The following is a 26,573-nucleotide window of genomic DNA, read 5'->3' on the forward strand; positions in this document are numbered from 1 at the left end:
GTGCCTCACTTGCCTCATCTGCAAAATGGGGATTCAGTAACTGTTCTCCCTCCTACTGTGAGCCCCAAGTGAAACCTGGTTATCTTGTATCTACCCCAGTGCTTAGTAAATATCAAAAATACTGGGTGACTAGACATGGTAACAATCAATCGATGGCATTTACTGAGCCCTTACTGCATGCAGAGGACTATACTAAACACTTGGGAGAGTACGACGGAGTTGGAAGACATATTCTGTACCCACGATGAGCTTACAGTCTACAAGGGGAGACAGGCATGAATGCAAATAAAAGATCTTAAAGTCTCCAGATTTAGGGCATCTTTCACTTTCCAGGCAGTTACAATTAATCTAGAAGTTTATCTTTTTTTCCTCCCTCCTAAAAATGGCAGTCTCCACAATTTAAACACACCCCCCAGAAACCAGCACAGATAGCTGCTCATCACTGCAATGAGTCATTAAATTAGCAAGTCCACTTGTAATTAATTCACTGCAATCACTTACAGGAACACTTTGCAGTTGTTTCTTTTCCCACTAAGTGTCTGTCATTGCCTCTTTTCCCTTCCTATTAGATGGTGAGCCCCCTGAAAGGACTTGTGTCTAATTCCCACCTGTTTATTCCTTTCCAGCACTTAGTACAGTGCCCTGCCCACAGTAAGTGATCAATAGATGCTTCTAATACTGGAAGTCTGCAGCCTGTGGGCGTCATATCTGGTTATTTTTTGGAACCAAATGTGGCTGCAGCCCAGTGGAGGGGATGATGGCCCTATATCCCATAACATGCAGTGCCATTACATTATAGGGCATCTCTGTTCAAACTATCTGAACATTATAGCAGTTGTCCCAGGCTGCTGGGTTTGGTCTGGTTATTGCTACCGGGGCAAGAGGGAAGGGGAAGTCTTAACAGGCAGTTTTTCTGCTCCTTTTATTCCACCCTGCCTCAGCTTCACAGCACTTATTGACATCTACAACTTATTTAAATTAATGTCTAGGCTGTGAGCCCGTTGTTGGGTACGGATTGCCTCTATTTGTTGCCAAATTTTACTTTCCAAGTGCTTAGTACAGTACAGTGCTCTGCACACAGTAAGCGCTCAATAAATACGACAATGAATGAATGTCTGTCGCTCCCTCTAGACTGTAACCTCTTTATGGGCAAGGAACATGTCTACCAAGTCTGTTGTATAGTACTTTCCCAGGCGCTTAGTAGAGTGCTCTGTACACTGTGACTGCTCAATAAATATCATTAATTGATTTCCTGCAGGTGTGGGTGATTCCAGCAATCAAGGGGGCATTTAAAATTTATCTTCTCAGTGATGTAACTACACTAATAGGTTCAAATTATGATTGGTTCTTTGTGCACCAACTGGTCAAAGATTTCAATTTGTTAACCGCTCCTGCACAAAATAAGTTGCAGACCTTGACTTAAACCAAATGCAATTCAGCCTAGAAAGAATAGGTAAAAGATCATTTTAAAGACCTTGCACTTTAAAGAGGTTGAGGTGATCTGCCTGGCCTAATTCTCCTTTCATCATCATCATCGTCAATCGTAATTACTGAGCGCTTACTATGTGCAGAGCACTGTACTAAGCGCTTGGGAAGTACAAATTGGCAACATATAGCGACAGTCCCTACCCAACAGTGGGCTCACAGTCTTTCTGCACAACCCCTTCCTGCACAACCCCTAAGGGGGAGAAAAAAAAAGACATAGCGAGACCAGGAAATTAGGGGAAGAGGAAACAAAATGCCACCGATTGTGTGAGAAAGGGGAAAAGAAAGTTTTCAATGAAGCGTATTGGTTGAACACTGTGTGATCAACAGTGGGGGAAGACACACTCCCTGCCCACAAAGACTTTACAGTCTACAGGTTGCACCCTAAAAGGGGAGAAAGGCCAAGGGGAAATGAATACAAGTAGTGAGAGCACGAGGAAGAAAACAGCTATTTTCACAAATGGGGATGGGGGCGGGGGATTCGACTATAGGCCGGTATTTTGCGTGACCTTCTTCAGCTCTTTTGAGAGTTTTGGGAAGAAGGCATAATCTGGTGAGATTATGGCCCAGTCTTTATGTGCTGTCCCATCTCCATCCCTCGCCCGATAAAAAAGGAGGTGGGCAGGCTCTAAAAGACAGGTTTTTTGGGGGAAACCCCGGTGTTTCAGACCTGAGAGGGTGAACACCAAGGCCTCTCACGCTGACTTTTCACAGTAGGTGATGGCCAGGGCCGCAGTGCCCTGTACAGAGGACCAGTCGGGGATGCCCGGCATCTGGGCGAGGGAAAGGAGCTCGTGGGCCACCAAGGACAAAGGAAGGGGCACGGTGGGCAACCCACCCCTCACCCCCACAGATGCAACCAGCCATCCGGCCTCTCCACAACCGAATAAAACACAACTACACACACACCGGGCGGCCTAACATTGCAAACCCTAGCTTACATTCTGCTTTCTTGTACACCCATCTCATCTCCACGCTGGATTTCATCCCAAACCTGGTGTGGGAAAACTGGAAAATCGCTGACCCTATGCTCTCTCTCTTTTTTTGTTTTTGGGAAAAAAAAAAGGATGAACACACCGAACTCAGTTAGCCACTTTATCCGCAGGACGACGAAGGAGTGGTGGGGAAGGTGAACAATTAATGGAGGGCGGAGGAGGGGTGGCTTGGGTCTAGGGCCGAACTGACTTTGCAGCCCCCCCCCCCTGAGCGCTTAGTACAGCGTTCTGCACACAGTAAGCGCTCAATAAATACGACTGAACGAATGGATCCCCGAGCCGAGATGGGGGAACAGCAGAACTGATCGGGGGGGGGAAAGAAAAGTTACTAACGAGGGAGAAGAGACTCAAGAATGAGGGTGGAGTAAGGGACGTTTGAATGAGCTTTTTTCCAGCAGAATTATCCGAGGGGCTGGGGGAGGGGAGAACGGAATGGCCGTGAAGTTGTGGTTTTTGTGTTTTTTTTTTTTTAAAAAAAAGGACTACTGAAAAATAACCATTTCTTGGCAGATCAGGGTCATGTATTAATTAGAGCGTGGCTTACTAATACGTTCATTAAAAACGGGTGAAGCCGGATTCGCTCCTCCATTCGGGGGAATAAACAGAAGCCTTCCTAGTTCGGTTTCAAAATAATAACTTAAAACTAAAAAGGCGACGGAACGGGTTTAGTTTAAAAGGCCGAACCAGCCCAACTAACAAAGGAGATACTGAATTGGCGAATAAATCGGAGTCAGGGCCACTTACTTCGGGGTGGGGGTCCTTTAAAAAGGAAAAAAAAAATCCCATTTCAGTCAATCGTATTTATTGAGCGCTCACTGTGGGCAGAGCACTGTGTTTGTTGCCCCTTCTCAAATCCCACGGAGACCCAGAACGTTACTTTTAAAATCCACACTCTGAAACCCCGTTTGGGGAGTTTTCAAAACCAGATTTCAGGCCGGCCCCGGCAGTCCAACTCACCCGCTGGAAGTCCTCATGCTCCACAACCGGCAGCCGCTTTCCCTCCTTCACCTGGGGAGGGGGCGGCCAAAATAGGAGTCCAAAAGGGAGCCCCAAAGGGAGCCTAAAAGGCGCCCTTGCAGGCGGTCTGACCAGTCCCGGCCTAGCTGCCTTGGGAGGGAACTGAATTGAAGAGAGTCACACCAATCAGAGGCAGGCTCCCCCCAAAAGGGGGAGGAGGAGCAGCACGTTAACCGCAAAGTTCCGCACTTTCCCCAAGCAGGCCTGCTCCCTCCCAGCCCTCACGACTGATTGTGTCTTTGTCCCGGCCCCGAGCTGTTTACCCAAGGAGGAAGGTCACACCCACGGCAGATGCATTTCCACCCTCCTCCCACTATTTGCATTTTCACCCCCCCCCCTTCTTTTGGGGGCGTCTATTACTTGCAGTTAAAGTCTCACCCCCACTCTGCTTCTACACCGACTCTCAACACCCCACCGAGCCCAGAAATGGCCCATCTGTTTTCCTCCTGTTCCAAAGAAGTCACTAGCCGCCTCTATTTTCCAGAGCCAAAGTCGAATTTGAGGGTGGGTTTTTGTCCTGTCTGATCAGAGGGTTCAAAAAGGGAGGGCACTCCGTTTGGCTTTTCGTTTTTCATGCCTTCGACCTTTTAGACTGGGAGCCCACTATTGGGTAGGGACTGTCTCTATATGTTGCCAACTTGTACTTCCCAAGCGCTTAGTACAGTGCTCTGCACACAGTAAGCGCTCAATAAATACGATTGATGATGATGACCGTATTTAGGGCGCCCTAACTGTGCGCAGAGCACTGTACCAAGCGCTTGGAAGAGTACGTTTGGCAATAAAGACAGACAATCCCTGCCCACACCGGGTTTACAGTCTAGAAGGAGGGAGACAGGCAATCCCTGCCCACACTGGGCTTGCAGGCTAGAAGGAGGGAGTCAAGACGTCAAAACAAGTAAACCGGCATCAACGTAAACAAATGGAATTATGGATTATACACATCAGAATAAGTAAACAGTCATCAATAGAAATAGAATTATAGAACTGTACACATCAAAACAAGTAAACAGGCATCGATAAATAGAATTATAGAACTGTACACATCAAAACAAGCAAACAGGCATCGATAAATAGAATTATAGAACTGTACACATCAAAACAAGTAAACAGGCATCGATAAATAGAATTATAGAACTGTACCCATCAAAACAAATAAACAGGCATCGATAAATAGAATTATAGAACCGTACACATCAAAGCAAGTAAACAGGCATTGATAAATAGAATTATAGATATGTACACATCAAAACAAGTAAACAGGCATTGATAAATAGAATTATAGAACTGTACACATCAAAACAAGTAAACAGGCATCGATAAATAGAATTATAGATATATACACATCAAAACAAGTAAATGGGCATCGATAAATAGAATTATAGATATATAAATATGTACACATCAAAACAAGTAAACAGGCATTGATAAATAGAATTATAGATACATACATATATACAAATATATGTATATGTATATAAGTGCTGTGGGGTGGGAAGGGGGAAGAAGGGCAGGGATGGGAGGAATGGCAAAGGGAGCGAGTTGAAGTGACTTTCAAGAGAGGGGGAGCTGAGGAAAAGGGGGGCTTAGTCTGGGAAGGCCCCTTGGAGGAGGTGAGCCTTAAGTAGGGCTTTAAAGGGTGGGGGGGGGGGGGGAGGCCCAAATGAAGACTATGAAAAGATAGTTGCCAAACTTAAAGGAGATAATGATTTTTCAAATAATTTAGAAAGATTAGAAAATCCCTTTGGATCAACAATAGACTATTAAAAAGGATTAAGTGGGTGGGAAATTGACGCTGGATGAAATGTCACTGCAAAACTCTTGATAATTTACAAATCAGCTCTTAGTGGAATTTCAATTAAAATTATGATTGCTTGTCCCTCCAGCGTTTGAGAGAGGTGAGGATGGCAGTGGTACAGTGCTCTGCACATGGTATGTGCTCAGTAAATGAGATTGATTGATTGATTGATTGATTGAAATTGGGTGGGGGGTATGAGAAGGGGAGAGGTCAGAACCATCAAGAAAGGTAACCAGGCCTACTGGACTTGGAGATGGGAGTAGAGAGAAAAGAGAAAGATAATAATAGTGCTGGTTAAAAAAAAAACCCAAAACACTGGGGGAGTTACAAGTTAATCAGGTCAGACGCAATACCTGTCCAACATGGGGCTAAGTGTACAAGAAGGGGACAGAACAGGTACTGAGGCACAGAGAAGTCACACAGGTCACACAGCAATGCGGCCAAGCTGGGATTTGAACCCAGGTCCTCTGATTCTCAAACCCAGGTTCGTTCCACTGGGCCACACTACCTTTTTGATTGAAGAGAAGATCATAGTTAGAGAAAGGAGGAGAAACAGGATCTTGCTGGCATTTGAGAATGGTCTCTGGCTACCAGATTCTTGTTATTTCTGAGTTGCTCCCTGCAGTCTACTCCTGTCTGATATATTTCTAAATACTGTATAACAGTTTGTATTCCAGTTTACTTCTAGTTTACTTCCACCGCACCAGGATATCAACTTTGTATTTTGAGTGTGGGATAGATATCCAATGAGCAAGGCTGGGAAATGAGACATAGGGGGCTTTGAAGAGGGAAATGGAGATTTTCATTGGATTAGGGAAGGGGACATACAGACACATAATTGATAATAATAATAATGGTATTTCTTAAACATTTAGTATGTGCCAGGCACGGTACTAAGCTCTGGAGTGGATACAAGCAAACTGGGTTGGACACAGTCCCTGTACCGCATAGGGCTCACAGTTTTAATCCCCATTTTACAGATGAGGTAACTGAGGCACAAAGAAGTGAAGCTGATTTGCCCAAAACTACACAACAGACGAGTGGAGGAGTCAGGATTAGAACCGATGATCTTCCGACCCCCAGGCCCGTGATCTACCCACAGTGTCATGCTGCTTTGGGCAACACAGACAAAGATACAGTCCAAAGACCACACACACATACACAAATACACACACACACACATACACACCAGTAGCTGGAGCTCTAAACACACGTTTTGTTTTGTTGTCAGTCTTCCCCTCCTAGATTGTGAGTCCGTTGTTGGGTAGGGACCGTCTGTATATGTTGCCGCCTTGTACTTCCTGAGTGCTTAGTACAGTGCTCTGCACACAGTTAGCGCTCAATAAATACGATTGAATGAATTGAATGAATGCCTTCTAGACTGTGAGCCTGTTGTGGGCAGGGAGGGTCTCTCTTTGTTGCTGAATTGTCCTTCCCAAGCGCTTAGTACAGTGCTCTGCACACAGTAAGTGCTCAATAAATACGATTGAATGAATGAATGAATGAACATCCACCCGGGGTCGGGGGGACACACAACAAATTGTGTGTTGGGCTTGACAGGCATCTTCATCATCATCATCATCATCAATCGTATTTATTGAGCGCTTACTATGTGCAGAGCACTGTACTAAGCACTTGGGAAGTACAAATTGGCAACATATAGAGACAGTCCCTACCCAACAGTGGGCTCACAGTCTAAAAGGGGGAAACAGCATGGGCCTAAGAGTCAGAAGATCTGGGCCCTGGCTCTGCCGTCTGTCCGCTGTGTAACCTTGGTCAAATAAGTTCCCTGTGCCTCAGTTTCCTCAACCTCAAAATGGGGATTCAGTACACGTTCTCCCTCCTACTTAGACTGTGAGCCCCATGTAGGACCTGGTTATCCTGTGTCAATCCCAGTGCTTGGCATATTGCAAATACTTACCAAATAATATTATTAGTCTTATTCCTCACAAAGGCTGGGGTGTGCAGGGTCTAGGATGCCCATTCTCCGTGGAGGATAGGATCAGGCGGGACCCAGGGCACCTGTTCTTTTCTGAGGCCTCAGCCAGGTCTCAGGGCCTAACACTCCATTCTCACCTGAGTCCAGAGACCAGGCAGGGCCTGGAGAACCTGTTTCCACTGAAGCAAGATTGAGAGAGCCAAAACCCAGAACTCTGTCAAGGCCTCAGTTTCTAGCCACCCTACCCTTACTACAGAGAAGCAGCGTGGCTTGGTGGAAAGAGCCCAGGCTTTGGAGTCAGAGGTCATGGGTTCAAATCCCGGCTCTGCCAACGGTCAGCTGTATGACTTTGGACAAGTCACTTAACTTCCCTATGCCTCAGTTCCCTAATCTGTAAAATGGGGATGAAAACTGTGAGCCCCCCATGGGACAACCTGATCACGTTGTAACCTCCCCAGCGCTTAGAACAGTGCTTTGCACATAGTAAGTGCTTAACAAATACCATCATTATTATTATTATTACGAGGTGCAGGGCAAGCAAAACTAAAGATTTCTCCCTGACGGATCTGATTCTGTGAAGACAGAGGCTTTACGCTAGTCAATCCCTGGATTTGAATTCCGACACCACATTGGATTTAGAGATTTCATGAAGCCCTTTCATTCTGAAGGTGTCCTGGATTATTTTAAGGACATGCGGCTGATGGACTTTCTTCTTCTGAGAAGTACTGGTGGAATTAGTATACTTCTCAGGAGCAATAGCAAGGGATGAAAAGTAAAGTTTAAACTGAAAGCACAAGCAACCCCTTCACCACTTCTGCTCCTGGGGGTTGGCAGTTCTCAGGAGAATTCTTTGCTTCCAGTACTTTGTCAGCTTGATGAAAATAGGCTGAGTATATACAGAAATGCAAATTGACTACTGTCAGCCCCAGGAGAATGAAGTTTGAAGTAAATTTAAAGCATGTTTGCTTTACCTATACATATACCACAAAAGGGGAGAAAGGAGTGTCTCCTGTCCACCTCCATTCTCAGAGACATTCCCAGGCAATGATGCTGCAATTTCGGTTAGAGCCTTGCAGAAACTCAGAGCAGTCCTCATGGTAATATGGATTCCATGTAAAGACCAGGCCAAATAATAATTGTGGTATACTATTAATAATAATAATAAAAATGATGGCATTTGTTAATCGCTTACTATGTGCAAAGCACTGTTCTAAGCACTGGGGGGATACAAGGTGATCAGGTTGTCCCACGTGGGGCTCACAGTCTTAATCCCCATTTGACAGATGAGGTAACTGAGGCACAGAGAAGTTAAGTGACTTGCCCAAAGTCACACAGCTGACAAGTGGCAGAGTCGGGATTAGAACCCACAGCCTCTGACTCCCAAGCCCAGGCTCTTTCCACTGAGCCATGCTGCTTCTCTATTACTATTAGTACAGTGCTAAGCTCTTAGTACAGTGCTCCACACACAGTAAGGGCTCAAAAAATATGATTGAATGAATGAATATTAGTGGAGCCATGCGCCCAGTAGCTTGTGAACGTATGAGGTTGTGCCCATGGAAAGTGTAATTCCTAACAGGGCCAATCGCACAGACATGATTGTACTGCGCCCTTCTGGTCCACTTGGGCTTCAAAGCCCTCCTGAGAGCTCACCTCCTCCAGGAGGCCTTCCCAGACTGAGCCCCCTTTTTCCTCTCCTCCTCCCCATCCCCCCCGCCCTACCTCCTTCCCCTCCCCACAGCACCTGAATATATGTTTGTACAGATTGATTACTGTATTTTACTTGTACATATTTACTATTCTATTTTGTTAATGATGTGCATCTAGCTTTATTTCTGTTTATTCTGATGACTTGACACCTGTCCACATGTTTTGTTTTGTTGTCCGTCTCCCCCTTCTAGACTGTGAGCCCGTTGTTGGGTAGGGACCATCTCTATATGTTGCCAACTTGTACTTCCCAAGCACTTAATACAGTGCTCTGCACACAGTAAGCGCTTAATAAATACGATTGAATGAATGAATCTGGACATTACCTCTCCAGTCATGATGGAGCAAAATCTTTCTGGGAATGGCATAAGGCAAGATTTGGCAAAGGCCAGTTGTGGCCTTCTGTAAACCTTTCTCCTGATCAGAGTCTTCATTCCCGACCTTAAGGTAAGTATGGATTTTCTCTTGCTCCCTGTTTCAGCAAAAGCCCAAACCACTGTAATTATCTTGACATTCTCTTCTCCAGTCAGAGGAAAGGCTCTTAGTTCTAGAGCAGTCTCTTTTCTCCGTTCAGCAACATTATCTTTATTAACTCCCATGCCCATTCCAACAAGAGAAGCAGCATGGCCTAGTAGATAGAAAACAGGCCTGGGACTCAGAAGGAGTTGGATTCTAAGCCTGACTTTTTCACTTGTCTGCTGAGTGACCTCAGACAAGTTACTTAACCTCTCTGTGCTTGTTACCTTATCTGTAAAATGGGATTAAGACTGTGAGCCCCATGTGGGACCTGGACTGTGTCTAACCTGATCATCTTGTATCTACCCCAGTGCTTAGTATAGTGCTTGGCACATAGTGAGTGCTTAACAAATACTGTTAAAAAAACACCCAGCTCTTTCAGATTTTTAACTTCCTCCTCAGGCCCTCTTTCCCCTCCAGTCCCCGTCTCTTGCTCTTCATGACTTGGCCACATACGCTATTGATAAAACTGAAATCATCAGGCATGATCTCCTAAAATCTCTCCTTCTCCTCTCCAATCCCTCCTTCCTCCTCATCGACTCTCTCATCTTTCCCAGCCCAATCTCTATTCCCTCCAACCTGGCACTTGGATTTGTACCCTTTACTGACCTCATCCTCAGCCCCACAGCACCTACGTACATATCCGTGATTTATTTTAATGTCTGTCTCCTCCCTCATTGTGGGCAGGAAACGTTTCTACCTCTCTGTTATATTGTAGTTCCCCAAGTGCATAATACAGTGCTCTGTACACAGGAAATGCTCAGTAGATGTAACTGATTGAAGAAGAGATCGTCTGCCTCTTCTCAAATTCTATCCCCTCCAAGCTCATTCCTTCACATCTTATCAAAAAAGTTGCCTTCTCCCTTCTTCCCTCCCTGACTGCCACCTTTAATAGTTCACTCTCCAATGGCTTCTTCCCCACTGCTTTCAAACATTCTTATGTAACCCCTGTCCTAAAAAAAACCCTTCCCTTGACCCTACAATTCCCTCCAGTTATCATCCCCTCTCCCTCCGACTGTTCCTCTCCAAACTCCTTGCTCAGGTTGTCTACACCCACTACCTCCACTTCCTCTCCTCCAGTTCTCTCCTTGACCCCCTCCAATCTGGCTTCGACTTCCTTCACTCCACAACATTGCCCTCTCAAAGTTCACCAACCAATCAATCAATCAATGATATTTATTGAGCACTTATGTACAGAGCACTATACTAAGCCCTTGGGAGAGTACAATACAACAGAATTAGCAGATATATTCCCTGGGACAATATATCCAAGGGCTTAGATGATGCAGAAAGGAGAACAATCTGGGGTAAAAAGGACTTAATCTGGGAAGGTCTCTTGGAGAAGATGTGACCTTAATAATAATAACAATAATAATAATGATGGTATTTGTTAAGTGCCTACTATGTGAGAAGCACTGTTCTAAGTGCTGGAGCACTGTTCTAAGCGCTGGATTTGAAGGTGGAGAGAGTGGTGGTCCGGCATATATGGAGGGGGAGGGAGTTTCAGGCTAGTGGGAGGACATGGAAAAGGATTCAGCTGCAAGATAGACGAGATCATCAATCGTATTTATTGAGCTCTTACTGTGTGCAGAGCACTGTACTAAGCGCTTGGGAAGTACAAGTTGGCAACATATAGAGACAGTCCCTGCCCAACAGTGGGCTCACAGTCTAAAAGAGTGGGAAATGGGGATTAAGAGTCCTCACCATTAGCTATAAAACTGTCCATCACCTCGCCCCCTCCTACCTCACCTCACTTCTCTCCTACAACCCAGCCCACAAACTTCACTCCGCTAGTGCTAACCTTTTCACTGTGCCCTGGCCCACATCCTGCCTCTGGCCTGGCATGCCCTCCCTCCTCAAATACACCAGACTATTGCTCTCCCCACTCTTCAAAGCCTTTTTGAAGGCGCATCTCCTCCAAGAGGCCTTCCCAGTCTAAGCCCCACTCTTCCTCATCTCCCACTCGCTTCTGTGTCGCCCTGACTTGCTTCCTTTGCTCTTCTCCCGGCCAGCCCCCCAGCTGTTACGTACGTATCTGTCATTTTATTTATTTATATTGATGTTTGTCTCCCCCCATCTAGGTTGTGAGCTCATCGTGGGCAGGGAATGTCACTGTTTATTGTTGTATTGCACTTTGCCAAATGCTTAGTACAGTGCTCTGCACACAGTAAGCACTTAATAAATATAATTGAATGAATGAATGAATGTATCCAGCTGAGTCGTATTTGACTTTGCCACAGTAATCCAGTAACCCCGCTAGCAGAGATGTTAATAGTTCCACCTGAATGTAATGGTAATCCTTCTGGGATGTGATAGTGGAAAGGAAGGGAGGAAAGAAGTACCTTGGGAAGGCATGAGGGGCGTTAAGTAGTCTATTAGTGTACTTAATGTAATGCAGGATGCCTGGCTGTGGTGTAATTATCTGTATTGGCAATACTGAGTTCAGTCAAGGATAAGGCCTTGCTTTTATAAAAGGTGAGCAACAACAATAACAAAAAAATGTTCCTCTCTCCCTTTCCTTCTTTTTTAACACTCTGCCATGCCTGAGTCATTCCTGGTAATTAATGGGGGATGGAGCCAAAGGTTAATAACTCTTTCAAGCCTCTTAAAGCTTTAGCCATGAATTGGAGCTTAAGGATAAGTGTAGTAATTCACTAAAGGATACCTTGGTGATGTGAAAAAGTTAATGTGCCTCCCTAAGCATTATACAAGGGAATAGTTTGAGGGGCATTTTATGCTTCCTGTTCTACACATATTTCTACGTGGCTTCACAGAATAGAATAGGAACACTGCCAGTTACGGTAACCGTGTTGGCTCTCCGTTCTTTGCCAAAACAAATGGAAATGTGAGGACTTCAACAAAGCAGGTGTGCTTGGCATGCATAGAAAGAATCATGCATTTTAGATGTGATTGAAATTATCTGGAAAGAATGAGGTTGGCACGCCCACGAACAAAGATCAGGAGCTGTCTGGGGGTGTTTTTGTGTATTTTAGTGAAAGGGAGAAGTGGCTGAATTGCTTCTTCTGACCCTAATCATTTAAATGGAAAAGCAAAATCCCCAAATTACTAGAGTTGGAATTGATTTGTAGTTTAAGAAATACATTATTATTTTAAGCAACAGAACACACAGGAAAATGTCAATGATAAGTTTTACTGTCAATTTTCACATTTCATAATTTAATTGTGTATGTTTGCCCTGGAAATGGAAGAAAAAATCAAAATCCCTGGGAATAGAAGGACAATGGGAGGATTCACATACCAAATGGGATAATGCATCAGTGACCTGTTTTCTGATTTTTTTAAAAAAAATTCTTATCCCTTTGCAAATCCAGCTTGAGTGAGCATGAAATGAATGGAGACGAGGTGAATGGAGACGAGGTAGATGGAGGGAAAATGACTGAGTCTGGAGGTGAAGGTTGCTTCTTTACTACACTTTAGCTCAAATTTAAACACTAGAATAAAAGCGTTGGGTGGCAATTTAGTCTTTATCCACAGTGCGCAAGCAACAGGATGCTCTCTGAGCACAAATTTCCATCACTTGCATGTGAGAAAAAGGAATTTCCTGTTATGTCAGGATTTGGTCGGCTCCACATCCAGTCTCCTGGGCTTGATTACTAAATAGGACTATTTATTTTATAGGACTACTTTTTTTCCATACTCTTTACTTAGAAAGTCTTTTGTGGCAGCCGAAGTGACCAGTTGGATGCAGCACTGGGTTAGGAGTCCAGGACTCTGTGTTTAAATTCTGACTCACTGTAGTTGGGTTGATAGAGCATATAAATAAAGTGGTAAATTGGCATTTTATGTAGTCAAATTGATCCATGTAGACAACCCGACTGAACAATTAGGTTCCCCCAAATATTTTATTTTTTTTGTAATTATTTGTGCGGGTATTTCTATGAGTAAAATTAACCAGATAAGTAACTCTTCATTTAGAATTTGTAGATCTGACCAAATTGCAAATCATTTAAGGACAGGGAATATCACTGTTATATTATACTTTCCTAAGTGTTTAGTACAGTGCTGCACAGATTAAGCACTTAATAAATAGGATTGACTGCATTTTAAGGATCCTATGCCTTTTTTTGCCCTAATGGTGTATCTGATGGAGATTTTCTGCTAGTTAACTGTTTTCCGGGTATTCCACTTATCCTAGTTTATTGCATATATGGTACACCTCACTTTGATCATTTAGTTATTGAGCTTTTGGGAAGTAGGGCCTGTCCTTTACATTTCTTTTTGTGACAAACAAGTGTATATGCTACTATGAAAGTAAATAGAAATGGAAAAAATAGTATAGTAATAATAATAATAATAATGGTAGTATTTGTTAAGCATACATCACCATTGTTTAAACTTAGGGAAACTGAAAAATCTGGAATGAAAAGGAAGTAGAGGAAGTGATGAAGATGATCCCAAAATGACAAAAACAACAAGAGTGTTGGGAAATTTAAGAGAAAATTTGGACTTAGCTATAGGTTATCAGTGTTCTCCTGAAAAAAAGAGGTCCTTTTTCCAAGGGAAATAACATTCTTATCACTGAAGTTCATTCATTCAATTGTATTTCTTTTGCGCTTACTGTGTGCAGAGCACACAGTACTAAGCGCTTGGGAAGTACAAGTTGGCAACATATAGAGATGGTCCTACCCAACAACGGGTTCACAGTCTAGAAGGGGGAGACAGACAACAAAACAAAACATGTGGACAGGTGTCCAGTCATCAGAATAAGTAGAAATAAAGCTAGATGCACATCATTAATAAAATAAATAGAATAGTAAATATGTTACAAGTAAAATAAATAGAGTAATACATCTGTGTAAACATATATACAGGTGCTGTGGGGAGGGGAAGGAGGTAGGGTGGAGGGGGTGGGGAGGGGAAAGAGGTAGGGTGGAGGGGATGGGGAGGAGGAGAGGAAAAAAGGGGGCTCAGTCTGGGAAGGCCTCCTGGAGGAGGTGAGCTCTCAGTAGGGCTTTGAAGGAGGAAGAGAGCTAGCTTGGCAGATGTGCAGAGGGAGGGCATTCCAGGCCAGGAGGAGGAAGTGGGCCGGTGTTGACGGTGGGACAAGAGAGAACGAGGCCCAGTGAGGAGGTCAGTGGCAGAGGAGGGGAGGGTGCGGGATGGGCTGGAGAAAGAGAGAAGGGAGGTGAGGTAGGACGGGGCAAGGGGATGGTGTTTAGTACAATGCTCTGCACACAGTAAGCGCTCAATTAATACAATTGAATGGCTGATTCCCTCTCTCTCCCTTTTGTTCCACTCTCTTCTCCTTTCCCCTCCTTCCCCTTCTTCTTCTTCTTCCCCTTCTTCTAGACTGTGAGCCCACTGTTGGGTAGGGACTGTCTCTATATGTTGCCAACTTGTACTTCCCAAGCGCTTAGTACAGTGCTCTGCACACAGTAAGCGCTCAATAAATATGATTGATTGATTCCCCTTCTCTCTTGCTCCCCACCTCCCTTTCCTGGCCACGTCCCCTGGAGGCTCTACCATCAACCCAACTATGGTGATTCAATTCTTTGTTCAACATACCTTGCAGCTTTGACCTCATTCTCAGATCTTTAAAAACTCCAAAGTCTTCCCCCTGAAGAAAAAAACCTACCAGTGGAAGGAGCTTTGGCCTGTGAGTCAGAGGACCTGGGTTCTAATTCCACTTCTGCAAATCAATCAGTCATATTTATTGAGCACTTACTGTGTGCAGAGCACTGTACTAAGCACTTGGGAAAGTAAAATACACAAATAAAGAGGCAATCCCTGCTCACAGTGAGATCACAATCTAGAGAGGGGGAGACAGACATCAATACAAGTAAGCAGACATCAATATAAATAAATAAAATTACAGATCTATGCATAAGTGCTGCGGGGTTGGGGGTGGGGAGGAAGAGCAAAAGGAACAAGTCAAGGCAATGCAGGAGGGAGTGGAAGATGAGGAAAAATGGGGCTTAGTCTGGGAAGGCCTCTTGAAGGAGACGTGTCTTCAGTAAGGCTTTGACACGTGGGGAGACTAATTGTCTTTTGGATTTGAGGAGGGAGAGCATTCTAGGCCAGAGGTAAGACATGGGCCAGGGGTTGGCAGCGAGACAGGTGAGATTGAGGCACATTGAGAAGATTAGCTCCTGAGGAGCAAAGTGTGCAGGTTGGGTTGTAGAAGGAGAAAAGTGTGGTGAGGTAGGAGGGGAGCAAGGTGAGGAAGTGCTTTAAAGCCAATGATGAGTTCTTGTTTGATGCGAAGGTTGATAGGCAACCACTGAGATTTTTGAGGAGGATGGTGAATGCCCTGAGTGTTTGTTTATGTAGAAAGATAATTATGGCAGTGGAGTGAAATATAGACTGGAGTGGGGAGAGGCAGGAGATTGGGAGTTCAGAAAGGAGGCTGATGTATTAACCTAGGTGGAATTAACCTAGGGTACTCACGTGGTAGCAGTTTGGATGGAGAGGAAAGGGTGGATGTTGGTGATGTTGTCAAGGTGAGACCGGCAGAATTTGGTGACGGATTGGATTTGTGGGTTGAATGAGAGAGCGGAATCAAGAATACTAAGGTTACAGGTTTGTGATGGAAGGTTGGCGGTGCCATCTACAGTGACAGGAAAGTCTGGGAGAGGACAGGGTTTCAGTGAGAAGATAAGGAACTTTATTTTGGACATATTAAGTTTGAGGTGATGGGAGGACATCCAAGTAGAAAAGTCTCGAAGTCATGGGGAGGTGCGAGCCTGAAGAGAGGGAGAGAGATCAGGGGAGGAGATGTAGATTTGGGTGTCATCTGCATAGCGATGGTAGTTGAAGCGATGGGAGCTAATGAGTTCTCCAAGGGAATGAATGTAGATGGAAATAGAAGGGGACCGAGAACTGAACCTTGAGGGACCCTCACAGTTAAGGGGTGGGAGGAAGAGGAGGAGACCACAGAGGAAACTGAGAATGAATGGCCAGAGAGGTAAGAAGAGTACCAGGAGAGGACAGAGTCAATAAAGCCAATTGCTTGCTGTGTGACCTTGGGTAAGTCACATCACCTGTATGCAGCTCATTTCCCTCATGTGTTAAATGGGGATTTGCTACCTATTCTCCCTCCTATTTAGACTGTGGGATAGGGGCTATGGCCAACCTGATTAACTTGTATCTACTCCAGCACTCAGAACAGTGCCTGACATCATCATCATCAATCGTATTTATTAAGCGCTTACTGTGTGCAGAGCACTGTACTAAGTGCTTGGGAAGTACAAGTTGGCAACATGACACAAAGTAAGCAGTTAAATACCATAAAACAAAACTGCCAAATACCCCAGAATTTAGTAAAAATGTTAAAGGATTGGAATGAACTTTTGACCATTTCTGGATTAGAAATTTGGGAGTATTTTTCTGAAAACAGACTCTAAGTCTCTCTTGATTGTAAGCTCATTTTGGGCAGGAAATATTTCTATGTTGTACTCTCCCAAGTGCTTAGTACAGTGCCCTGCATATAGTAAGCACTCAGTAAACTTGACTGATTGAGTGGAAAAAAATTTAGAGGGAAGTATTGCATTTGCAACTAAGTTTCTCTCTTCTAGAATTTCATTTCCACTCTGAGTTGTATGCTTTTGCATCTAAAGTTTTAATAGATGGGGAATACCCCCAACCTGAATCAGCAATATCTATGAGTCCTTGTCATCATTTCCAGTTAAGTGTTACTGTGTTTGTAGCTGAAGCCATTACCTAGCCTTGCTCATGCTTCTATTTATATCACTCTGGCCAAAGAACAGGGAAAGAGCAGTTGGTGATTCTTTTGTGGTAACTCTAAACTAAGGTTACATTCTGGCAAAAGATGTGTTACTTGAAATCCAGCCTCTGACATAGGTTATATTTATCAACCTCTTCTTTTGGGCTCATAAATGTTATGGAAAAGGCTTCTTTGAGAAAGAAGCCAAGGCTGCATGAGCCCTGTCTGGAATCCTTTATTTGTGTAAGCTCCCTCTAAACTGTAAGCTCCTTGTGGGCAGGAAATGTGTCTCCCAACTCTGTTTTATTGCACTTTCCCTAGCACTTAGTACAGTGCTCTGCACTCAATAGGAGCTCAATAAATATGATTGGTTGATTGACCATCCCGTCAGTGGTGAGTAATCAAAGATTGTTAGTGACCTAAATGAGAGGCAGCATGGTATAGTGGAAAGAGCACAGAGCTCCATCACTTGCCATCTGTGAATCATTGGACAAATCCTTTACTTTTCTGTGTCTCCGTTTCTGTTAAATGGGAATTAAGTACTTGTTCTCCATCCTACTTAGACAACGAGCCCTGTTAGGACAGGGACTGTGTCCACGTAGTAAGTGCTTAATAAATAAGCTTGTCGTTGGCAAGGAATGTGTCTGTTATATTGCTATGCTGTACTCTCCCAAGCACTTAGTACAGTGCTCTGCACACAGATTGATCATTATTATTATTATTAACCCATAGTATGTTCTTACCAGATGCCACCGTTATTTTTATTATGGATAGGCGGCTTCAGTAAATGCAATGACAGAGTTCTCTCAAGCTTTGGATTTATTATTCTGATATCTCTCCATTTCTGGGGGGCATTGAATAATAATAATAATAACCATGGTGATAAGGACCATTATAGTAATGGTAATTTTGCTTACTATGTGCCAAGGACTATGCTAAGACTGGGGTAGATACAAAATAATCAGGTCAGACATAGTCACCTGTCCCATATGGGGCTCACAGTCTAAAAGACTGCCATCTCCACATCTTTGGGGGCCATCTGCAATTTCTTTAGTCCAGACACCTTTCACTTTCTTAACTCCTCTATTCCACTTCTCATTCAAATAGTTAGGAGGAATGCTACTTGGCTGTTTTTGAACAGACACAAATTCTGTGTCCAGGCTTGAGGAAATCTCCTGTTGAAAATATGGGCATTATCCCCCAGGCCTGGAATGCCCTCGCTCTGCCCATCCGCCAAGCTAGCTCTCTTCCTCCCTTCAAGGCCCTCCTGAGAGCTCACCTCCTCCAAGAGGCCTTCCCAAGCTGAGCCCCTTCCTTCCTCTCCCTCTCGCCCCCCTCTCCATCCCCACCATCTTACCTCTTTCCCTTCCCCACAGCACCTGTATATATGTATATATGTTTGTACACATTTATTACTCTATTTATTTATTTATTTATTTTACTTGAACATATCTATTCTATTTATTTTATTTTGTTAGTGTGTTTGGTTTTGTTCTCTGTCTCCCCCTTCTTGACTGTGAGCCCACTGTTGGGTAGGGACTGTCTCTATATGTTGCCAACTTGTACTTCCCAAGCACTTAGTACAGTGCTCTGCACACAGTAAGCACTCAATAAATACGATTGATTGATTAATTGATCTGAAATCATCATTTGATTCTGAAGAGGGTGTTTGAAAGTGTTTGCAGGAAGAACTGAGCTTAATTAAAATTAAATGAAACGTGAGGTGATGGATTCTCCAGGGAAGCGTCTATCTGCTACTACAGAGAATACATGGAAATTCTTTTCAGCGGCACTCCGCCTGTCACCACTTCTGGCAGGGGACCCAATTTTTCATTTTTACTTTTATTTTTTATTTACAAAGTGCTGACTGTTTGCAGAGCACTATACTAAGTGCTGGGAGAGACTACATAGGTGGAAATTAAACATAGCACCTACCCCTCGTACATCAAGCAGTTTGGAACTTAAAAGTGAATTTGACGGAAATCTTCTGGGGTTGAAGCCCTCCCTCCAGCCTTTAGTGATTGGTAACTCAAAAAGCCTCTGGCTGGCTGTGGGGACTGGTGAAGAAGAGAGACTGGCCATCATGGCTAGCACCAAAGCTCACCTGGACTCCAGAGCCCTCAGAGGCAGGAGGAGCTTCCATCTTGCCCGCAGAGGCCCTGCCAGGCTCAGGGCCAGGAAGAGGAACCAAAACTTGTCCTCAGAACTTCCCCAGAACTTGTGCTAGTCGGCTGAGCAAAATTTGTGCCGCTTCAAAAACAACCAAGTGACATTCCTCCCAAGTATTTGAGAGAGAAGTAGAATAGAGGAGATAAGAAAGTGAAAGCTGTTTGGACTAAAGAAAGTGCAGATGACCCCCAAAGATGTGGAGATAATAATAATAATAATGGCATTTGTTAAGTGCTTACTATGGGTGAAGCACTGTTCTAAGCACTGAGGGGGGCGAATACCAGGTGATCAGGTTGTCCCGCGTGGCGCTCACAGTCTCGATCCCCATTTTACAGGTGAGGTAACTGAGGCCCAGAGAAGTTAAGTGACTTGCCCAAAGTTACACAGCTAAGTGGTCAAGGCAGGATTAGAACCCTTGACCTCTGGCTCCCAAGCCCGTGCTCTTTCCACTGAGCCATGCTGAGATGTCAGTATTTTAGAATGTGAGCCCTATGTGGGATCAGGAGACTATGTATGACTAGACAGACACCCGTCTCGCCTCTGAACCCTCTGAAACTGCTTGGCTGGAGCAAGGGTGGGGCGGGCTATGGGGAGGTAAAGCCTAAAGTGGATGGGACCACAGGACAAAAGAGAAGAGAGTGGTCAGAGGGAGGGGGAAAGTTCAGAGGGGAGGGGGAAAATCAATCAATCAATGGTATTTATTGAATTCATTCATTCATTCATTCAATTGTATTTATTGAGTGCTTACTGTGTGCAGAACACTGTACTAAGTGCTTGGGAAGTACAAGTTGGCAACATACAGAGACAGTCCCTACCCAACAATGGACTCACAATCTAGAAGACGGGCTCACAGTCTAGAAGAATTGAATGTTTACTGTGTTCAGGTCACTGTACCAAGCACTTGGCAGAGTACAATACAAAGAGTAGGTATAGATGATACTTGCCCCAAAAGACCTTACAGACAAGATGGGGAGAGAAACATTAAAATAAATATATGTATCTACTCTAGACTGTAAGCTTGTCCCTAGAGTATAAGCTCATTGTGGGCAGAGAATGTGTCTTGTTTGTTGTTGTGTTGTACTCCAAGTGCCTAGTACAGTGCTCTGTACATGGTAAGTGCACAATAAATACGATTGAGTGACTGAAGTGCTTGTGGGGCTCAGGGTGGAGTGAATATCAAGTGCTTAAAGGGTACATTCATTCCAAGTGCTTAAAGTGCTTAAATCAAGTGCTAAAAGGGTAATGAATGAATGAATGAGGTACAGAGAAGTCATTCCAAGTGAATAGGCAATGCAGAAGAGAGGGAGTAGGGGAAATGGAAGAAAGAACAAAATGGGAGGGAGAAGAGGGAGATAAGAGAGGGGATAAGAGAGGTGCCGCCACCACCCCGAGCCATGTGGCAGTCTGAGAAGGGTCAGGAGAGCCGGGGCCACTACTGCTCAGGAGGCAGCTGCAGAGGACTGTGGCCCCAGCCCTGCCATCTGGGAGCCTGATGGCGTTGGCCCCCGGGCCCTGCTAGGTTGGCAGAACTGCTGCAGCGGATTCTGAGCTGGGCACACACCTCGATCCCACAGCACCCGCGGGGTTGGCTGGACCCACCGGGCCGTCAGAACCACAGCCTGCCAGGAAGGGACAAAAATACAATGGTGGCATGGCTTCACTTCCAGCCACCCGTCTGGCTTCTACGTCGAGCGGGCTGGCTACAGCATCCATGGCCTAGTGGATAGAGCACGCCCCTTGGAGTCAGAAGGACCTGTGTTCTAATCCTAGCTCCACCACATAGCTGCTCTGTGACCTTGGGCAAATCACTTAACTTCTCCGGGCCTCAGTTATCTGTAAAATGGGGATTAAGATTGTGAGCCCCACGTGGAACAGGGGCTGTTTGCAACCCAATTTGTTTGTATCCATACAGCGTGGCTCAGTGGAAAGAGCACGGGCTTCGGAGTCGGAGGTCATGGGTTCAAACCCCAGCTCTGCCAATTGTCAGCTGTGTGACTTTGGGCAAGTCACTTAACTTCTCTGGGCCTCAGTTATCTGTAAAATGGGGATTAAGATTGTGAGCCCCACGTGGAACAGGGACAGTTTGCAACCCAATTTGTTTGTATCCATGCAGCGTGGCTCAGTGGAAAGAGCACGGGCTTCGGAGTCAGAGGTCATGGGTTCAAACCCCAGCTCTGCCAATTGTCAGCTGTGTGACTTTGGGCAAGTCACTTAACTTCTCTGGGCCTCAGTTATCTGTAAAATGGGGATTAAGATTGTGAGCCCCACGTGGAACAGGGGCTGTTTGCAACCCAATTTGTTTGTATCCATACAGCGTGGCTCAGTGGAAAGAGCACGGGCTTCGGAGTCGGAGGTCATGGGTTCAAACCCCAGCTCTGCCAATTGTCAGCTGTGTGACTTTGGGCAAGTCACTTCACTTCTCTGAGCCTCAGTTACTTCATCGGTAAAATGGGGATTAAGTCTGTGAGCCACCCGTGGGACAACCTGATCACCTTGTAACCTCCCCAGCACTTAGAACAGTGCTTTGCACATAGTAAGTGCTTAATAAATGCCATTATTATTATTATTATTACAGTGCCTGGCACATAGTAAGCACTTAACAAATAACACATTTATTATTATCATTATTATCTCTTCTTGTTCTGCCTACCAAAACTAGTGGCTAAGCTAAGAGGGCTGATAGTCTGCTGGTTTGATAGAGCTGATGTCACTGATTGGTGACCTGAGAGCTCAGAATCATTCTGGGCAATTTGGGCAAAAGGGATGAACTGAGGTGGAAATTTAAGAGATTGGGGCATTTAGAGTAGTGGGATGAAGGAAAGATTGAGGGGGAGGAAAAGGGGGTAGAAAATGGGAAGGGAACAGGGAAAAAATTAAGGAGGGAGAGGGAAAGATGAGGGGAGAGGAAGAAGGGAGGGAGATAGACCAGCTAAGCGCAGAGTGGAGCAGCTAAAGCAAGCTGCCCGCCCCTTCCCGCTCCTCCCTCAAAACATTTCTAATCTTCCCACCCACCTTGTTTTCCCAACTGCTTACCTCAGCCCTTTCATGCTACCTAAGCACAACCTCCTAAGAGGCATCATCATCAGTGGCATTTATTGAGCGATTACTATTTGCAGAGCACCATACTAAATTCTTGGGAGAGTACAATACAACAAAGTTGGCAGACACATTCTATACCCACAATGAGCTAACAGTCTAGTAGGGGAGACAGAAATACTTATGTACATATCCTATAGACCTTCTTACTTCCTCGTACTTTTTAATGGTATTTGTTAAGTGCTTACTACGTGCCGGCTACTGTACTAAGCACTGGGGTAGATTCAAACTAATCAGATTAGACCCAGTCCATGTCCCCCATGAAGCTCATGGCTTAAATCCCCATTTTACAGATAAGGGAACAGAGATGCAGAGAAATTAAGTGATTTGCCCATGGTCACACAGCAGATTATTCATTCATTCATTCAATCGTATTTACTGAGCGCTTACTGTGTGCAGAGCACTCTACTAATCGCTTGGGAAGTACAAGTTGGCAACATATAGAGACGGTCCCTACCCAACAGTGGGCTCACAGCCTAGAAGGGGGAGACAGAGAACAAAACAAAACATATTAGCAAAATAAAATAAATAGAATAAATATGTACAAACAAAATAAATAAATAAATAAATACGTACAAACATTTATACATATATACAGGTGCTGTGGGGAGGGGAAGGAGGTAAGGCGGGGGGGATGGGGTGGGGGAAGAGGAGGTGAGGAAGGGGGGGTCAGTCTGGGAAGGCCTCCTGGAGGAGATGAGCTCTCAGTTGGGCTTTGAAGGGACTCCCTTCAGACCTTCAGACTCCCAGGCCTGTGTTTTATCCATTAATGAGTGGGGTTGGTATGTGGTAGCCACCCCTCCGAGCTCCAAGAGCCATCTTTGTCTCGCGGCCCTTTGGAGTGTCCACTTTCAGCCCCACGGCCTGGCACCGGCCGTACCCCATCCTCTTGAGGACCTTAGGGTAGTGAAATCCTGACCAGGACCAGAACAAGACTGGGAGCCCTATGTGGTACATGGACTTTGTACAACCCGATTATCTCGTATCCTCCCCAGAGCTTAGTACAGTGCCTGGCACATAGTAATAAATTCCAATGAAAATAAAAAATGTCCCCAGAGACTGCTCCCTTCTTTGCCACATGGGCAGTTCAGTGAGGTGATGTCACATTTGCCTTCATCATCGGGTCACTTGCCTGACCAACTGATAACAGGAAAAAAAAAGCTCTGCTGTCACAGCATATCATCGAATACATGACTTAAAATAGACATTCATGCATACAGAACGTGTACAGGAAGGCACATGCTTACCAAGAGAAATTAAAGGAATAAATTTAGGATGACCGTATTGCTTATTCTGTGAAATGAAGATGATCATATTAATGCGATTTAAACCTTCAGATATGCTTTCTGTGCATCCTTTGTCCCAAACAATCAATCAATCAGTGGTATTTATTGAGCACTTACTGTGTGCAGATTACAGCACTATATTAAGCTGTGTGTGTGTGTGTATATATATATCAATACAATCAATCAATCAATCAATCGTATTTATTGAGCACTTACTGTGTGCAGAGCACTGTACTAAGCGCTTAGGAAGTACAAGGTGGCAACATATAGAGACAGTCCCTACCCAACAGTGGGCTCATTGAGAGAATACAATGTAGCAGAGTTCGTAGACCTGTTCCCTGCCCGCAAAGAGCTTATAGTCTATAGGGGGAGGCAGACCATAATCCAAATAAATGAATTATAATTCATTTATTATATAATAATAATAATAAATAATAATGACATTTATTAAGCGCTTACTATGTGCAAAGCACTGTTCTAAGCGCTGGGGAGTTTACAAGGTGATCAGGTTGTCCCACGCGGGGCTCACAGTCTTAATCCCCATTTTACAGATGAGGTAACTGAGGTCCAGAGAAGTTAAATGACTTGCCCAAAGTCACACAGCCGACAAGTGGCGGAGCCGGGATTTGAACCCATGACCTCTGACTCCAAAGCCCGGACTCTTTCCACTGAGCCATGCTGCTTCCCTAATATATATTATATATCATATTATTTATATTATATTATATATTATATTATATTATATTATATATTATAATAATACATATTTATTTAATAATGTATTATTTATGTAGTGTCATTATATATGTTTATTTAATATTATATTATTTATATATTATTATTATACATAAGTGTTGTGGGGCTGAGAGTGACTGAATAAAGGGTGCAAATCCAAGGGCAATGGTGAAGCAGAGGGAGTGAGAGAAGAGGAAATGAGGGCTTAGTTGCGGAAAGTCCCCAGATTGTGCCTTCAGTCAATCAATCAATCAGTGGTATGTACTGAGCACTTACTGTGTAGAGCAGTGACCTAAAAACTTGGTACAGTGCAACAGAGTTGGTAGACATGTTCCCTGCCCACAAGGAGTTTACACTCTAGACGGAGAGATAGAAGCAGTGGGGTGTAGTGAATAGAGCAAGGGCCTAAGAGTCAGAAGGTCATGGGTTCTAATCCCAGCTCCACCACTTGTCTGCAGTGTAATCTTGGGCAAGTGACGTAACTTCTCTATGCCTTAGTTACCTCATCTGTAATCAATCAATCGTATTTATTGAGCGCTTACTGTGTGCAGAGCACTGTACTAAGCGCTTGGGAAGTACAAGTTGGCAACATATAGAGACAGTCCCTACCCAACAGTGGGCTCACAGTCTAGAAGACTGTTATCCCTCCTACTAAGACCATGAGTTCCACACAGGACAGGGACTGTGTCTGACCTAATCACCTTACACCTAACCCAGTGCTTACAACCATGTTTGACGCATAATAAGCACTTATCAAATACCAGAAAAAGGTCTAAGGAGTCACCCTCGGGGCCTTGCAAGTTTTACAAGGCTGGAAACGTGTCCTAATACGTGTCCTATCCCGGCTCCGCCCCATGTCTGCTGTGTGATCTTGGGCAAGTCACTTAACTTCTCTGAGCCTCAGTTCCCTCATCTGTAAAATGGGGATGAATCAATCAATCGCATTTACTGAGCGCTTACTGTGTAAAATGGGGATTGAGACTGCGAGCCCCACGTGGGCCTGGGACTGTGTCCCACCCGATTTACTTGTATCCACCCCAGCTCTTAGTACAATGTCTGGCAGTTAGTGCTGCTTCTGAACAATGAAGTCTTGTAATACAATCAGCTCGTCAGCCTGGAAACAACGCTCATAGCAATGCCTTCCTCCTGGCAAAACATATTGCAAAAACAGGGTACCCAAACAGTTGTGTAGTAACAAACTGAAAGAAGCCTAGTAGATAGAGCACAGACCTGTCAGAAGGACTGAGCCCCCTCCTTCCTCTCCCCTTCTTCCCCCTCTCCATCCCCCCTGCCTTAACTCCTTCCCCTCCCCACAGCACCTGGATATATGTATATATGTTTGTATGTATTTATTACTCTATTTAATTATTTATTTAATTTGTACATATTTATTCTATTTATTTTATTTTGTTAATATGTTTTGTTTTGTTCTCTGTCTCCCCCTTCTAGACTGTGAGCCCGCTGTTGGGTAGGGACCATCTCTATATGTTGCCAACTTGTACTTCCCAAGCGCTTAGTACAGTGCTCTGCACACAGTAAGCGCTGAATAAATACGATTGAATGAATGAATGAATGAATGAATGAATGAATGAATGACCTGGGTTCTAATGCAGGTTCCATCATTTATCTGCTGTGTGACCTTGGTCAAGTCAGTTAACTCCTCTGTGCCTCAGTTCCCTCATCTGCAAAATGGGGATTCAATACCTGTTCTCCCTCTTACTTAGACTGTGAGCCCCAGGTAGAACCTTATTATCTTGAATCTAACCCTGCTCTTCGTTACAGTGCTTGGTACATGGTACACATTTAACAAGACTGTAAGCCCTCTGTAGCCAGGGATTATCTCTATTGCTGTTTTGTACTTTCCAAGTGCTTTACTTCCCAAGCGCTTAGTACAGTGCTCTGCACACAGTAAGCACTAAATAAATACGATTGATGTTAAAACAGTGCTCTGCACACAGTAAGTACTCAGTAAATACGACTGAATGAATGAATGAAAATACCACAATTATCAAGTTTCTTAAAGCCACAGATGAGGAGTTTCTGCCCGATGCAGATATGGGTTTTTTTAAGGAATGGGGAGACATGCAGAAATATTTTTAGAAAAATGATCCAGTCAGCCAAATGAAATATGGACTGGAGATGGGAGAGGCTG

At 44.4% G+C, this 26,573-nt stretch overlaps 2 protein-coding genes across 2 annotated transcripts in view; one reads left to right on the forward strand and one right to left on the reverse strand.

The window, feature by feature from the left end:
- Window positions 1–3,665, reverse strand: part of B3GNT5 (UDP-GlcNAc:betaGal beta-1,3-N-acetylglucosaminyltransferase 5) — a 40,213-nt gene extending 36,548 nt beyond the window's left edge. The window contains exon 1 of the mRNA XM_038758291.1: window positions 3,438–3,665. The gene's annotated coding sequence lies outside the window, so the exon portion shown is untranslated. The remainder of the gene's footprint in view (window positions 1–3,437) is intronic.
- MCF2L2 (MCF.2 cell line derived transforming sequence-like 2) overlaps window positions 1–26,573 on the forward strand; it is a 491,086-nt gene that overhangs the window by 292,248 nt on the left and 172,265 nt on the right. The window lies entirely within an intron of this gene.

The sequence above is a fragment of the Tachyglossus aculeatus genome, chromosome 1 (assembly GCF_015852505.1).
Source record: "Tachyglossus aculeatus isolate mTacAcu1 chromosome 1, mTacAcu1.pri, whole genome shotgun sequence".
Taxonomy (NCBI): domain Eukaryota; kingdom Metazoa; phylum Chordata; class Mammalia; order Monotremata; family Tachyglossidae; genus Tachyglossus; species Tachyglossus aculeatus.